Source organism: Podarcis melisellensis (assembly GCF_964234715.1).
Source record: "Podarcis melisellensis genome assembly, chromosome: 5".
Lineage (NCBI taxonomy): Eukaryota > Metazoa > Chordata > Lepidosauria > Squamata > Lacertidae > Podarcis > Podarcis melisellensis.
This window is the reverse complement of record NC_138537.1, coordinates 52,245,403-52,251,092: the sequence shown is the minus strand read 5'-3', so window position 1 is coordinate 52,251,092 and position 5,690 is coordinate 52,245,403. Positions and strand designations below refer to the sequence as shown.

The 5,690-nt window shown below is 42.8% G+C and overlaps 1 long non-coding RNA gene across 1 annotated transcript; it reads right to left on the bottom strand.

The window, feature by feature from the left end:
• Positions 1 to 204: 204 nt before the first annotated feature.
• On the bottom strand, positions 205 to 5,537 carry LOC309370784. The gene is made up of 3 exons (XR_014168691.1): positions 5,177 to 5,537; positions 1,516 to 1,568; positions 205 to 332 (listed from the first exon to the last, which is right to left on the bottom strand). It is a non-coding gene; the product is annotated as an uncharacterized lncRNA (long non-coding RNA).
• Between the last annotated feature and the right edge of the window lie 153 nt (positions 5,538 to 5,690).

The window sequence follows — 5,690 nt, the reverse complement described above, 5'->3', positions numbered from 1 at the left end:
ACCCCTAGCCACAGCGAGATGACTAAAATTATTACCACTTACAGAGATATGCCTTTTTCATTTAAAGTTCAATTCAAATTGCTCCCATAAACAGTCTGCCACACAAAGATACCTCCTTTAAAGGAGAGTTACTTACCTGTAAGTAGAGTCTTCTGAAGGTAGCATTATCTGTGGATACACATTCCAAAATCACGTGACCTCTGGCTTCATAGCATGGGAAAACGTTGCTCTGAGCTCGGGAGACACACTTGCCAACTTGTGGAAATCCAAATGGAAATTTCGACTCCTCCCCTTGACCTTGGATTCCCCTCCCCCTGCCTTTACTACTTGACCTGCGATGAAAGGACAGCCATTTTTGCATTAATGAGGATAACATCCTAAAAGCATGGCAGAAGCAACAACATGAAGATGCTGCCCACTGACATGCTTGGAAGCAGAATAGTCGGAATCAGTGTTTAACAGCTGGCTTTTTTTGTCCTATTCTGCACATTCCAATGTTGGCTTCTCCTTTGAGGTCTGTTTGAAAGACATCAGCTCACCTACCTAACTGTTCAGATGGGCCACTTTTATCTTAATTGTTTTGCAAAGTTTACTTTATCAATGACACAGACCTAAGAGCTGAGGTCGCCAGATCAAATCAAAGAACTCAGTCCCTTCTTTAATACCTGATCCACATCCTAGTTGGTCAGGGTTGTATTGTGAAGTGTTTGGATTTGATTTGATTTGATCTTAGATAGCCTTAGACCCCAGGAACATTGGTTAGGGGGCTTTAGTGAAGGTGAAACTGAATGGAAATAGCAGATTTCAAAATGAGAAATGCACTTTATTACCCTAAAAGTGCGTAGTCTATTACATGAATATGATTGAGAGCATGATAAATTTCAGATTGAGCTCAGGAACAAAAGTTATTTTCTAGTTTGGGGTTGGGTTGGGATAACTTGCATTAGCTAATCCTATTCCAAATCAAGACACAGAGAGCTAAACAAAGCGGGAAGGGTTCAATGACTGTTATTTATGTATAATGCAGAAATTAAAAAAGAGTTCTGGGTATATCATAGTAAGAAGGGCTCTACCAATGCCTTTTTGGTAGGAAAAGCAAAGCAAAAATTTAACCCCCTCTTGTTCGTCCATAATTCACCCACGAAAACAGCATCAAAGAATTGTTCGCTGAAATACACACCCAGATTTCATCACATGGTATGAGGTATGAGGCTGAGGCTGGTGGGGCACTGCCCCATTTACACTAATAGACAGCCTCCACAGTATATGCTTAAATCCTGTGGTCCCCCAAAACATCTGGGCTGCTGCATATGTACTAGTAGCAAGCCTTTGTTGATATCCCACTACTGTGCTGGCATTTTGGCTGTGATCTGTTCCTGCTGCCAATATGGGGTGTTTTTTGGCAGAGGGAGAGAAAAGTTGCTAAATGAATGGAAAAGCTTTCATTGCTAGCAACACAGGGAATGAAATATGAAGATCCCCGACAGTACAGTGATGAAAATGGTGGCTACTTACTTGGTCATCGTCTGATCTTCCTCAAGGTCTGCACTGCAATTTGTGGAATAGCACTGACAAACCAAGGAATGGATCTTATTACCAGCGTAACCAGTCTTGGCATATGGCTATAATTATACTGTGTTTTGTGTTGTGCAATTTTTGCATTTAACTGTACTCCCTATGACCTAAATGATTTTAGAATCCCATTACATTGCAGAAACTTCACTTTCCCCAAAAGCATAAAGCCTCTTTATCTATTAAATGTTGATTTGAAAGTTATTGTTTCAAAGGATTAATACAAATGTCTAAAAAGTAAGTGACATAGTAAAAGGGCAGTAACATTTTAAAGGTCATTTTATTGTCTTTGCATCTCTTTCTAAAATCATTAGTATTCGTTTTCAGCAGGGGTTTTTTTTTAACACGCACACCATCACGCTAGACAATTTCCCATTATGTTCACAAAAATGAATACAGGGTAGATACTATACTAACACAATGACTGTAATCTACTAATACAATAAATTCTTCAAACTATGTTTAAACAAGAACTCTGTCCTTGATTATTTCAACTTATTTCCAAAACACTATCTAAAATGAAGAAAATTAATATTCCCCCCCCCCCCCCGATTTTTGAGTGAAAGGAACTTTGGATTCATTCCTTGCCACCTACTGTCAAGAGCATCTAGTGATGAGTGATTATTTAGTTAATTTATCTTAAATATACATTTTAACATCAGGATTATATAATTTGTCGCCTTTTGTGCAAATAAGTGCATATGTAAATTCCAAATAACATTTATTTCTATCTAACTGTGAAGTCACCAAGCACTGTTCCAGTCAACCCGCTGACAAGAGAGAAATTGTTTAGTGTGAAGTTTTAAAGAAATCCAGAATATATCTGACCAAATTACCTGACTTTGTCAAGTTTGTAATAATATAACAAGTAAAATGAACTCAACTGTGATCCTTATGATATCAAAACTTTTTTTTTTGCTCAGATTATCAACATTTCTTTGTGGAACAAGAAACAGAGGGGAAAGATGGATGGGTCGGAATGGTCAAAATTCTCATATGATTTCAGAGGAACATATAATGGTGGAGAGAGGAGACTGAGCAGCCATGCTTCAGAAGCACTCTGCTTATCAGGCTTGTGGGTTGGATAACTACTGTGAATGAGACAGAAAGAATCAGAAGTTTTACAAGAACAATGAAGGTTACCTCCAGACTATTAAGGCTACCTCCAGGCATTGTTAGTGGGTGGTTCCCTAGACTGGATGGATGGGAGGTGGCCTGTTGAGGTATGTAGCTTGAGGTACTCCAGAATCCTTTGCTGTCACTTGAGGCTCAGATGGCCTCAGTGGGGTGGAGTGCCTTCCATCACTTTTGACTGATGGCACAGATGTCCCCCCATCTGGACCATAGGCACCAATTCTACGGTGCCTTGGTCCCTTTGCCTCCTCCAATAAAATATTGAAGGGGGCTGGACCTCTCAATATTTTCTACAAGTTGGCACCTCCCCCTCTCCTCCCTTCCTTGGGCAGCCACCTCCCCCAGCCGGGCACCACCCTCTTTTCCCAGATTGCCTCCTAGGTTTGGTACCATTTTCAAGTGTTTCTAAGCCAAGCCAGGTGGGAAAAGGCAGGCAGGCAGTCTGAACAGTAGGAGAGGCAAGTGGCTGGCAGGTGGGGTAGGGAGGAGAAGCACGTGAGCAGGCAGTAACGTCTTGCGCACAGGCAGGGGGCGAGAGGTGAGGGGGGGGAGGTGGAAGGGGGGAAGAAGGGAGACCTGCCCTCAGCTGCTTGTGACGGAGGAAGGTGCTCACTGCAGTAGTGCAGGGAGTGGGGAGAAGTGGGGGTGGGGGGCCCTGCTTCACCCACCTGCTTTGTCCACCTTTGAATCTCTCCCTGTCAGTCTGGTAGCATTCCTCTGCTCTGATACACTTACTAGCCAATCATTATTATTTTTATTATCTGCTGGTCATTCATCAGATAAAAATGACAGGGATGAGACAAAATCTGGATGTTTCGATTTCTCAGAAGATGTTAGGAAACTATCTTATGCAACTAGTCCATCTACATCAGCATTGTCTATATTGACTGGCAGTGGTTCCCAACAGATATCTTTCCTAAGTGGAGGAGGAGGTTGAACCTAGAACTCTTTGCATGAATATGTATTGCGCCATTGAGCAACAACCCGTCCATAAAGCACCAATATGACACAGCTTCAAATGAAGCAATTCTAGTTCCAGTTTAACACCATTGTCTGCATGACTGCCTTTTATTTTGTAGAACCATTTCCTTAGTTGTGGCATCTGGATTTGTTCCCCCACCCAGTTTTCCCTTTGTTTTATTTGTTTTGTTTTTGCCAAACAAGGCAAGTAGACACGATATGGTGGTGGTGGTGGCGGCGGCATCTGTCTGTCTTGAAAAACAATGGAGTGCACCTCCAGGGGTGAAGACAGAAGACAAACTGTGTCATCAGCACTGAAGTGACTTCTCTGGAGCACATGCCTGGGCAGTGCGTATGGAGGTTCTGGGCTGCCCAGACAATAAGTTCCCCTCTCAGCCCAACTGATGTGTTCCAAAGGAAAGCAGAGCAATATATCTGGCACTAGCTTGGCTGTAGTTGTCAGAAGGAGGTGTACCATCCAGCCATCTTAAGGACTCTACTCCAGATTTGTGTAGGGTTTACTCCTTAGCTTTTTCATCTTCTGAAGATGCCACAAGGCAGTGGAGGCTTAGGATCAGAGTTTTCATTTTCCTATATGGACTGCAGTGAGTGCTAAATAAGCACGTTGACCAGTAGCAACAGCACCACCATAGGCATGATCAACTCTCCTATTTTCCCCTTGTTGAAAAATGTGGTCTGGTTTGCTAATGTTCTTTTGTGTATCACACACTCTGCTACAGCGCAGGTGGGTGGATTAAAGTGAATACTGGCACAGATGTATGATTTACACAACACCCTGCCTTTTTATAGTTTGTGGCATTAAAATTTCCAGTAGTAGCCTTAATAACTCCACAGTCTGTGCTTTAATTACGGTGCTTTTTGGTTGTTTTATGTTTAGAAGAATTCATGGCACATGACTCTTTCACTCATATAAATTATTGTTTGGATGAATACCAAGACCAGAATTTTAAATGAGAAAGGATGTTAACTCTACTGACTTCAATAAATAAATCAGATGTCAAGCATTTGAGATACAGGGACTACTGTTGTGGCCAATTTGAGCTAACAAATGTATGTTTCTGTGCATGTGTTGAACTGGTGGGTCCAGAGTGTGGCGAATGTGCCATTAAGTGCCTGCTACCTTTAAAGAAGGGATGTGGGTGGCACTGTGGGTTAAACCATAGAGCCTAGGACTTGCCGATCAGAAGGTCGGTGGTTTGAATCCCCGTGACGGGGTGAGCTCCCATTGCTCGGTCCCTGCTCCTGCCCACCTAGCAGTTCAAAAGCATGTCAAAGTGCAAGTAGATAAATAGGTACCACTCCGGCGGAAAGGTAAACGGTGTTTCTGTGCGCTGCTCTGGTTCGCCAGAAGCTGCTTAGTCATGCTAGCCACATGACCCGGAAGCTGTACGCCGGCTCCCTTGGCCAATAAAGCGAGATGAGCACCGCAACCCCAGAGTCGGTCATGACTGGACCTAATGGTCAGGGGTCCCTTTACCTTTACCTTTACCTTTAAAGAGGAGGTTGTGCAACTGTTTCTGAAAAGCATTTGATACAGAAGCATTTGACAATTGCCTCCTATTTACTCTCTTTTGGAAGAAAATGCTTGAGAGGGTAGTGGTGGCCCAACTTTAGAAACTCTTGAAGGAAACCAATTATTTGGACCCGTTAGCTAACTGGCCGCCCCTGGTGGTGATGGCAATGATGTTTTGAACATCACCAATGCAAAAGGCAGCCTGTAAAAGTTCTTAAACCTCTCTCGACTGTCTTCACCAGTTGATTTTTCTTTTTCTTTTCTTCTCTGCTTCATCATCATCGCACCTCCTGAATTTCACCCTTAAAAACAACAACACCGGTCCCCATTTTTGAATTTCGGGGTGAAATGTATCGAAAAGAAGCTGCTTTCTTTATCTGAATGGTTTACACCAGCTCCTCTGTCACTTCCACCTCACGCCTTCAAGGCTATAGAAACGAAACCCGGAAGTTTTGTGAGAAAGCTATTAGGACTGCAGCCTTTGGATCGA